An 11,970-nucleotide genomic window follows, 5' to 3' on the forward strand; every position below is an offset into this window, starting at 1 on the left:
ATTTTTGTTTGTTTGTTGCTTTCCTTCGAAAGCAAACACGCAAAACTCATATATAATACATGAGACAGCACACAGGCATTTAGCATCACACAAAACGCATACATAATCCATAATACATCACAAGCACATCCTCCTGCATAATCCATCACACGCACATCCAATGTGCAAATCCATGACAACATCTAAGAAGTCTTCATCCAACACAAGTCCTAGATCAAGAAAAGTCAATGAAACATGAAGGGGCACCACCTATTGCCACTGATCCCAATGGGAGCCTGAAGGGGCACCTCCGTGCGGTGGTGGACCTGTCCAGCCGGGGTGTGTGTGCTGAGGCGAAGGAGTCGGGTTTGAACCCAACGACTGTTGCACAAAGGAGAATTGAATTCATTAGTATCTACACAAGCTAAAGGACTTGATCAACCATATATATATACTCACCGGAGTGCCTAGAGCCGGAGGAGTAGGAGGCACAACTGGAGCGAGCAGCGACTAGGGCACCACCACACCCGGGAGAGTGGTGCCGAGGCTCGACATGAATGAGAACATGTCCTGCATCCTCTGCGCCTCGGCCACCCTCTGGGCCCTCAGGACCTCCCACTCGGCCCTCTCGGCCTCCCTCTGGGCCCTCTCCCTCTCCCTCTCGACCCTCTCGGCCTCCATCCTCTCCACAGTGGCCTGCAATATTCAATCACCAATGTTTAAACAATGCAAATGCAAGGTACATGTGTAAAAGTAATGAACGGCGAATGAAATAGAACTAACCTGGAGTGCCGCCATCTGCTGCAGTGTGCTCGCCTACCGAGGTCGAATGGGGACGGAGGAGCTCGTGCTCTGTGCTCGGATATGGGCGAGGTTGGGCACAGAGGTCGAGTCGACCATGTTGGAGGCCATCCAGTACCGGCCGTGCTGCTTCCCTCCTCCGAGCCTCATCATGAGGTCGGTATCAAGGGGCTAGGTGGCGGGGTCGAAGTCCTCCCCATGCCGCTCGCGGGCCGCCGAGGCGTAGTCGGTGAGCTTGTTGTGGACGCTCGTGTTGCTGTACGCCTTGGGGCCGTCCTCCGGGTTGTAGACGGTGTCCGGGGCTGTCGCCTTGCCCTTGTGTGCCATGGCGTACGCCATGAACTCGTTGCATTCCTGGCCATCATGCGACTGGGACTGCGAGGAAAACACAAAGACGATTAGAAGTAATGAGAATTGAGTGTTAGAACAAATAAATAAATAAGTGCGTAGCGTGTACCCAGGCCTGGGCGTACGAACTGAGGGGCTGGTTGCCTTGGTGGTGCGCCGGCCCACCCATCTGCAGGCGGCACTCCCGATGGAGGGCGTGCCTCTCCGTCCACTCATCAGAGACCCACTTGTCCACGATGGCCGCCCAACAGTCTCTGTGCCTGGCGCACCAAGAAGGACACATCTGCATGCCATCAAGTATTGTATTAGAAATGTTAGAATATAAAATGAAGGCTACCTATTCTTCATGGAATGAGTCAGTAACAATGTTTTATAACTTACTGCAAGGTACTGCTCCCTGGTGAGTGTCATGGTCCTGGCCTCGTTCTTCCTCGGGTACCGACCAAGGACGTCGCACGAGTGGTTGATGTGGCACTGTAGCCTCGCCTCGTAGTACAGGTCCGTGACTCGGCCCCTGCATGCCCTATCCTGCACCTTCGTCACCCAGGCGGGGTCATGCCCCTCCTCCAACATGAAGAAGTCCTGCATACAGACATCATGTGTCCTTTCATTATTTCAAGAACATCTAATGATTCCATAGTATTGAGCAATGTAGTGTGATGTAGACTCACCCAGAACTCACGCCTGATCCGCTCCTGTACGGTGCCGTACACGGCGTCCACGGCGGAGTTGAAGTGGTCCCACGTCTAGGGAGGCGACTCAACCTGGGCGTGGGTGACCAAACCAGGGTAGTGTAGGCGGATTAGGCCGCCGAGGATCCCATTGCACTGCTGATGATCACCCTCGGACACAAGTTCCCAGTTCCTATAGGAGTCAGTAAGAAGAATTGTTAGTCCGCAGTTCGGTTTTCAGCATATGAACAAGACGAGATGCAAAATGAACGGATACTTACTTGTCGCCCTTGGGACGAATCAGCGTCCTCCTCTGAAACGGGATCGGCCGCGTCGGGAGCTGCGAGGACCCGCGCAAGTATGGTGCCGATGAGGTGCTCGAAGTGGAACCCCCCGCCACCCCCCCAGAGGAAGTGTCACCCCCCGCCTCCCCCCCAGAGGAAGTGTCACCCCCTCCTGTCTGGGGGGCCAGCTGCTGGTCCTCGTCGTCAGTGGTCGTCGTCCGGTCCTCCTCGGGCGGGGGGACGGCAGACGACTGCACCGCCCTCCTCGGGCGGCCGCGGGGGCGGTGGGTCGGACGGCTCCTCGCCTCCGCCTCCGCCTCCTGAGTCGTCCTCGCATAGAGCGAGTTGCAGGTCCGGGTCCGCCTACTGCCCGGCATTTTGTCGAGTGCCTGCAAATACAAAGAGTAAACCAGTTAGCACAATATAGACAAATATAGAGATGCAAAATGAACGAAACATAACTAGAAAATAATAATAATATAGTATTACATGAATTAGAAATAATCTTCAGGATTGGCAGCGGCCGGATCATAAGTGTCGTCATCGCTAACAATATTGTCTAACATTTCTGCCTCATCTCCATCGTTGTCATCAATGGCAACGCCAAACCGTAATCGCTCAAGCAGTGCTAAGTCTTTGGCATTTTGCACCTCTTCTCCATCGTCCTCATCTCCATCGTCCTCATCAATGTCATTGTCTACTTCCATGCCCATCAGCAAAAACATGTCTATGTGAAACATGCCATCTAGCCCCTCGGGTTGATAGAACTCTCCTGTATATGTGTTTGGGTCAAAGTTGTAATCCTCATCGTTTGGGACAGGCACTTTGCCATGCGGTGATACCAACTGCGCAAGGTACCAACCCTCAAGAGTGGGATCTTTTTGGCACGCCCATGGAAGATAATAAACTTGCGTGGCCTGTTGAGCCACAATATAGACATCGTCTCCTTGATAGAGGGAATCTTGTCGAATTTCAACTTGTCCAATCTCAGGGGCTCTTCTCGTGACATTGGGATCGAACCAATGGCATTTGAATACGACTGGCTTATGACCTCCGCGAAGCTCAAAGTTGAGCTCGTATATTTCTTCGACTATGCCGTAGTAGTTGCGGTCATCGGTGCCGGGCGTACGAACTCCAGTATTCATGGTTTTTCGATTGGGCCGACTGAGCTCGTGGCTTCTTGTGTGGAAGCGATAGCCATTCACATCATATACGGTGAATGACTTGACCCTATACGGGAAGCCTTTGACAACCTGTTTCAACTCTTCATCCATTTCCGCATCCGTGCGTGCCTGTAAGGTGAGGGCGGATAGATCATTACTCGCTCATAGGAGCAAAGTGGGATGTCATGGATGGAACGATGTAAATTGGATGGTACCTTCTTTTCGAACCATGAAATGAAATCGGGCACACCACCTTTGAGAAGACTATCTTGTTCTTGAGGGGAAGGATCCCTATTTCCTGTCCAGTATGTATTCAGAAATTCCCTGAAAAAGCAAGAGACAAGGGGGTTGGATAGATAGACGATAGTGACGGCATATGTAACAAGCTCATTGAGAACTTACTGCACATAAGGGTTCACTTCATCAAGGTTCAACAACACATACAACATGATAGTGCGCCACTCATCATTCCGCAAGGTCTTGGTGCTCGAAGCGCTTGCCCTGCCAAGTTGACCTTTGAAAAGGCTGAGATTTGATGACCTCTCGTCGGTGTTGTAACGAGGGATTGGATTGTGCACGCTGGGAAGGCTATCCTTATAGTATGATGTTGTGAAGTTTGACACATCCTCAAGAATGAATGCCTCTGCCATGGATGCCTCAATTCTGGCTTTATTTCTACACTTTTTCCAAAGAACCTTTAGACATCTCTCGATTGGATAGCACCAACGGGCTTGCACGGGCCCCCCCATTCGTGCCTCGTGAGGCAGGTGCAAAATTAGATGCTGCATTGAGAGGAAGAAGCCGAGTGGGAAGATCTTCTCCATCTTACAGAGCAACACAGGTGCCACTTTCTCTAAGTCATCAATCACGGCCTGAGATAGCTCTTTGGCACAAAGCTGGTGGAAGAAATAGCTCAACTCTGCCAGGACGCGCCACACATGCTCGGGGACGAAACCTCTGGTCATCGCTGGAAGGAGCCGCTCAATTCATATGTGGAAGTCATGACTCTTCATCCCTAACACTCGGCAAGTGGACACGTTCACTCCCCTCCTCAGATTCGCCGCATACCCATCAGGGAACATTAACGACTGAACCCACTGACATACTTCCCTCCTTTGGTCCTTCTTCAAAACGAAATCGACCAAAGTCCTTTTCCATTTCTTGCTAGGCGCGGGAGTCTTCATCACTTGCTTTGGTCTATCGCACAGTGCTGCCAGGTCCACTCTTGCCTTAACATTGTCCTTTGACTTTTCTGTGTCCATGAGTGTTCCCCAAAGTGCCTCGGCGATATTCTTCTCTGTGTGCATTAAATCAATGTTGTGTGGAAGAAGAAGATCGTTGAAATAGGGAAGCCTAGTCAAGCCCGATTTATGAGTCCACATGTGGTACTGACCATATCCATCAAAACGACCTTTCTCTTTATCAACTTTGAGAGCCTCTATCTCAGCGCGGATCTCAGCAGCGGTCATCATCTGAGGTGCAGGATCGGTGACTTCAACACCTTTCGTGAAGTTCTTGATGTCTCGTCTGAATGGATGGTCAAGGGGGAGGAACTGACGATGTTGGTTGAACGAAGAAAACTTTCCACCACTCTTCAGCCAAGTGAACCTCACACTTGCCTTGCATATTGGGCATGGGAACTTCCCGTGAACACACCACCCGTAGAATAGGCCATACGCTAGGAAGTCATGCAGGGAGTAGTGGTACCACACATGCATTGTGAAGTTTCTCTTTGTAGCTCGGTCATATGTCAGTACCCCCTTTTCCCAAGCATCGATCAAATCATCGAACACAGGCTCCATGAACACACCCATATTATTCCCCGGATGTCCAGGAATTATCAGCGACAAAAATATGTTCTTGGGTTGAAAGATGACACCAGGGGGGAGATTCAGGGGTATCACGAACACGGGCCAACAAGTGTATGGGGCCGCGGACAATCCATACGGGTTGAACCCATCTGTTGCCAACGCTACATGTACATTGCGAGCCTCCTCAGCTTTAACATGATGTATGCCATCGAAATGGGTCCAGGCGTCGCCATCCGATGGGTGTACCATCTTGTCCGGATTGTACCTTTTGCCATTTTTGTGCCATGTCATCTGTTTCGCGGACTCCTCTATCATGTACAGCCATTGGATCCTCAGTATGAAAGGAAGGTACCGTAGGACCTTCGTAGGGATACTCAGTTGTTCCTTCTTGCCATCACTAGTGTCGACCTCCAGGTACCTAGAGGATTTGCACTTTGGACAGTGCGTTGCTCCCTCGTGATCTTTCCTAAAAAGGACGCATCCATTCGGATAAGCATGGATCTGCTCATACGGCATCTTAAGTGCACGAAGAAGTTTCTGTGACTCGTACAAGTTCTTCGGCAAGATGTGATCCTCCGGAAGCAGGGATCCAAAAACTGCCAACATACCATCGAAGTTGTCCTGACTCATGCTAAACTGCGACTTCAACCCCATGATGCGTCCAATTGCATCCAGCTGCGATACCGTTGTCTTTTCGTGCAAGGGCTTCTGTGCTGAAGACAGCATATCATAGAACGTCTTTGCGCTTTCCTCTGGCTTCTCCTCTAATCCTTCACCGAACCGTGCCTGCTGAATGTCATCCATCCAGTCTGCTACCCCGCCATCTCCATCATAATCCTCGAGACGCTGTCTCACCACCTCCTCTCTAATACGATCGGCTTCACCATGGTGGATCCAGCGGGTATAGTTTGCCGTGAATCCATACTTGATAAGATCTTCCCCCACGAGCCTCTTAATTTTTCTTTTCTTGTTCCCACATCTGCTGCACGGACACGGCATCCGGGCTGACCCTTTAGCAGCCTCACCAAATGCATGCTCCAGGAAAGCATTGGTCTTGGTCATCCATTCTGGGGTCATACTTGCGTGGTCCGTGTACATCCACTCACGGTTATCCATCCTCTGGCACATGCATATGTAAGCGAGTAATAAAAACTACAGGTAAATCCACAAGGCGTTCCTACTATACATCTAATAGGTGAAGGATAGGTCCTAATCCCACCCGAGGATGCGTAGATGAGGTTGGCTTCCATGGTCCACTCCTATCCAAGACAGAATTTCGGCAGCACCTCCCCGCTGTTCTCCCGATACACGTCCTGACAGGGAGATTGTGTATCAGGAGAACAACGAGGAGGTGGTGCCGAAACTCTGTCTTGGACAGGAGCGGGCCACGGAAACCAACCCATCTACGTATCCATGGGCTGTCCAAAAAATATGGACAATCCAAAACAGGTACAGAATTTGGTATGCAAAGATCTGCATACCAACGACCGTATCTCTTTCGGACAAGAGACGCCTAACTAGGGTTACACGAGATGCAAGTATGCAAGATGGGTTATACCTAGGGTGTCGGTGAGGTCAGGCTAGTGGGGCGGTGGTGAGTCGCTGCAGTGGTGAGGCGATGCGGTGCAGGCAGAACCGCAACGCCAACGCAGACGATCGGGGTCACCGAGTGCCTCCCAACGGTCCTCGTCCTGCAAAGAAAAGGCAAATGGTTAGACTCCATTGAAAATTTCGGCAGCACCTCCCCTGCACGGAGAGGTTCCCAAAACCTGCAGAAAACATTGGCACGAAGGCCAACAACCACATGTATACCAAACATAGGCACGAAGGCCATCAACCACATACATACAACAATAACTACTACTAACACTAAAACTATGAACAACAACTACAACTACTACGGTCACTACGACTTACTAACTAATACTAACACTACTAATTAACTACTACTACTAACACTACTACTTACTAACTAATACTAACATTAGGGCATACCTTGCCAGCGAGAATGCGAAGACCGAGGGCCGGCGACGACAACGGGGATGACCACTACGGCGTGAGGGTCGACGAACTGAGGCGGCACCTTTCTTCTCCTCTTCTCCTCTTCTCCCCTTCTCCTTCTCTCCTCCCTTCTCTTTCTTCTTCTTCCTCCTCCCCTTCTTCTCCTTCCTGCTTTCCTTCCTCCTCTTCCTCCAACCTCCTCCTCCTTCCTACAGCGGGCGCGCGGGCGCACGGGCGCGGGGCCGGAGGCGCACGGGCGCGGCGGGCGCGGGGCCGGCGGCGCGCGGGCACGGCGGGCACGGGGCCGGAGGCGCGCGGGCGCGTGGGCCGGGGAGCCGACGGGGCGGGCACGCGGGGAGCCGACGGCTGTGTCGCGGCAGCTCTGGCGGCGGCGGCGCAGCGGCGGCTACGGCGCGGCGGCGGGCGGCTACGGCGCGCGTGTGTGTGCGTGTCTGGTGTGTGCGTGGTGTGTGTTGTGTCCGGTTTTTTTTATATATTTCAAACCTCTTTGCCGAGTGCCAGATCCGGGGCACTCGGCAAAGAAAGTATTTTGCCGAGTGCCCCCGATCTGGCACTCGGCGAAATAAAAAATTAAAAAAAAATCCTGTCCTGGCTTTGCCGAGAGCCTAGGGCTAGCACTCGGCAAAATATTCACTTTGCCGAGTGCCAAACCTTGGCACTCGGCAAAATAAAAAAATTTTGTTTTTTGCCACCAACTTTTTTTCTTAGATTTGTATTTGTACCATGAACAACATGTTCAAATTTGGCACAATTTCATTGCTGTTTGCTATATTTCTTAACTTTATTTCGTTTTCTTGCAATTTTCCAGAAAATGTAGGTTTGAACTGCAGGTGCATCGAATAATAGTTTTGATCCATTCCAAAAATGTAAGAAAATGTAGTTTTTGATCCATTCCAAATTTGAACATGTTGTTCATGGTACAAATACAAATCTAAGAAAAAAAGTTGGTGGCAAAAAACAAAAAAAAAATTATTTTGCCGAGTGCTAAGGTTTGGCACTCGGCAAAGTGAATATTTTGCCGAGTGCTAGCCCTAGGCACTCGGCAAAGCCAATATTTTGCCGAGTGCCAAACAGAAGGCACTCGGCAAAGAGGCCAGCGTCGGGTACCGTTATCCCGGGCGCCTCTTTGCCGAGTGCCCAACTTTGCCGAGTGTCTGGCACTGGGCAAAGTTTGGCTTTGCCAAGTGCCTTATTTTGCCGAGTGCCAGACACTCGGCAAAGCCCTATTTGCCGAGTGCCAAGTTTCGCCGAGTGCGGCACTCGGCAAAGGTGGCCTTTGCCGAGTGCCCGATATTTGGCACTCGGCAAAGATTCCAGCACTAGGCAAAATCCCGGTTTCCTGTAGTGCTTCCAGGTGCGCGGTGCGGTTAGTGCTTGTTTAGTTCCCAAAAAGTTTCCCAAAAAGTGCTACAGTAGCCATCACATCGAATCTTGCGATACGTGCATGGAGCATTAAATGTAGACGAAAAAAAACTAATTGCACAGTTTGGTTGGAAATTGCGAGACGAATGTTTTGAGCCTAAGGGCAGTCCCAATGGTGCATTGATGATGGTTTCTATCCTCATTAAATGACTTACCACGTAGGCAAAACGCTGACATGGCAACGTAATTAATGAAGAAAGAGAGCAAAAATCATAGAAATGGTTTCTTCATGAAGAAATCAGGTCTACTCTTGACCCAATGCACCAAGAAACCATGAAATCGCCATTAGGGAGAAACCACCAGTTTATAGGGAGCTTGTGTCGCACTCCCATTGGAGAAAGAAGATAGAGTTGGGAGAGAGAAAGAGAAAATAATTATTACTCATAGAAACCATAGGTTGGAAAGCAGTATTTTTTGGTGTGGTATCCTATGTTATAGAAACTACTAGTTTCTTTCATTGGGACTGCCCTAATTAATCTATGATTAAACACTAATTGTTAAATAAAAATAAAAGTGCTATAGTAGCCAAATTCTCAAAATTCGCGAACTAAACACAGCCTTAGTCTCATAGTCTGGACGCCTACATAGATACTGGGCAGTAAGCCACCGTATTGCGTTGAGGAAGCCCTTGACTAGTAGACTGCTGGAGGAGGGGACATGACTACAACGCATTCACATGCCCTTGTACTGTGACAAAGGATACGCCAAGCCTTCACATGCGAGGGAATCTGAGTATACCTGGAGGTGGGAACATGACTTCAACGCGTCAATCTTGTCCCATGCGATGGGTTTAATTAAATTAATCGTCCTGTTCATTTGGCGGCTGATAAGTCATAACTAAAAGTATTATTGACTGATTTGTTATGAAAAAAAAATATATTATTTATTCGTTAAAAAAATATGGATTATAAGCAACGAACTGGACGAATACTCCCTCCGGACAGATTTGAGCTCAGTTTTCATGCATGCCGCCATGCAGCCTTAACTTTAGCCCACTACTCAGCGGCGCGCTTCGTCCTATTTCACGTGTCACGTCCCATAAAACTGCCAAAATGAAAAATAGAAAAGCGCCCTGCAAAGCTGTCCGGAGGTAGTGACCAGCTTTCGCTTGACAGGAGTAGTGTACTACTACTACTGGAGGTGGGAACACAAGCTTCAACGCGTCAATCTTTTTTCCACGCGATGGGCTTAATTAATTAATTAATTAATTAATAGTACTAGTTTCCCATACCAGTAGACGTATTATTATGTGGTACTACGAGACAATTACGGAGCTCATGTGAACTCACGACTCCCGGGGGTGCATATGCGCATGAATTATGCCCAGCTTGCCCGGCAGCCGCGGCGATCGAAATAGCCAAGAACTTGCCTATTAGGCAAAGCACAATATTGCTAAAGGCATATTTGGGTCGATTAGTCCTAATAACTAGCTTGCTAAGGGAAATCGCAAATGGAAGACACTAAACATCGTGTCCAAAGAACACATGTCAATATCAAACACTCATAGAAAACACTCTCCAATGCATGGTTTCTATGATAAAAAAATAAATATTTTATTATACTGCTTCTTCACTAGTACTTTGTAATAAATATTTAACTTTCAGGTAGTTTTTTTTTTCGACAAACTTTCCAGTAGTTGACGCTGTCAGTTACTCCTACGAGTAGGACATTTTATGCATTTGTATTTTATGTTATATGGTTGGTTTTTGCGGAAGTATGTTAAATTAATTATACAAGAAACCATGAAATCGCCATTAGGGAGAAACCACCAGTTTCTAGGGAGCTCGTGTCGCACTCCCATTGGAGAAAGAAGATAGAGTTGGGAGATAAAGAGAAAATAATTATTACTCATAGAAACCATGGGTTGGAAAGCAGTATTTTTTGGTGTGGTATCCTATGTTATAGAAACTACTAGTTTCTTTCATTGGGACTGCCCTAATTAGTCTATGATTAAACACTAATTGTTAAATAAAAATAAAGATGCTATAGTAGCCAAATTCTCAAAATTCATGAACTAAACACAGCCTTAGTCTCAGAGTCTGGACGCCTACATAGATACTGGGCAGTAAGCCACCGTATTGCGTTGAGGAAGCCCTTGACTAGTAGACTGCTGGAGGAGGGGACATGACTACAACGCATTCACATGCCCTTGTACTGTGACAAAGGATACGCCAAGCCTTCACATGCGAGGGAATCTGAGTATACCTGGAGGTGGGAACATGACTTCAACGCGTCAATCTTGTCCCATGCGATGGGTTTAATTAAATTAATCGTCCTGTTTGTTTGGCGGCTGATAAGTCATAACTAAAAGTATTCAGCCTGTTCGCTTGCTCGTAAACGATCGTAAATTTCCAGCCAGAAACAGTGTTTTTCTTTCACACCAAACCAGCCAGCAGTAAATAATCCACGATCGTTTACGGCCTCCCGAACAGGCTGATTGTTGACTGATTTGTTATGAAAAAAAATATATTATTTATTCGTTTAAAAAATATGGATTATAAGCAACGAACTGGACGAATACTCCCTCCGGACAGATTTGAGCTCAGTTTTCATGCATGCCGCCATGCAGCCTTAACTTTAGCCCACTACTCAGCGGCGCGCTTCGTCCTATTTCACGTGTCACGTCCCATAAAACTGCCAAAATGAAAAATAGAAAAGCGCCCTGCAAAGCTGTCCGGAGGTAGTGACCAGCTTTCGCTTGACAGGAGTAGTGTACTACTACTACTGGAGGTGGGAACACAGCTTCAACGCGTCAATCTTTTTTCCACGCGATGGGCTTAATTAATTAATTAATTAATTAATAGTACTAGTTTCCCATACCAGTAGACGTATTATTATGTGGTACTACGAGACAATTACGGAGCTCATGTGAACTCACGACTCCCGGGGGTGCATATGCGCATGAATTATGCCCAGCTTGCCCGGCAGCCGCGGCGATCGAAATAGCCAAGAACTTGCCTATTAGGCAAAGCACAATATTGCTAAAGGCATATTTGGGTCGATTAGTCCTAATAACTAGCTTGCTAAGGGAAATCGCAAATGGAAGACACTAAACATCGTGTCCAAAGAACACATGTCAATATCAAACACTCATAGAAAACACTCTCCAATGCATGGTTTCTATGATAAAAAAATAAATATTTTATTATACTGCTTCTTCACTAGTACTTTGTAATAAATATTTAACTTTCAGGTAGTTTTTTTTTCGACAAACTTTCCAGTAGTTGACGCTGTCAGTTACTCCTACGAGTAGGACATTTTATGCATTTGTATTTTATGTTATATGGTTGGTTTTTGCGGAAGTATGTTAAATTAATTATATATGATTGGGGACCCGATCATATATAATATATACATATGGCTCGTGATGTGAAATAGCCACAATTAAATACGAGTATGTAAACGAACCAACATCTAGTGCACGGTACGTTCTTTTATTTAAGATCCTTTGAAACGCACTTGCGTTTTA

Source organism: Miscanthus floridulus, chromosome 4 (genome assembly GCF_019320115.1).
Source record: "Miscanthus floridulus cultivar M001 chromosome 4, ASM1932011v1, whole genome shotgun sequence".
In the NCBI taxonomy this organism is placed as follows: Eukaryota; Viridiplantae; Streptophyta; class Magnoliopsida; order Poales; family Poaceae; genus Miscanthus; species Miscanthus floridulus.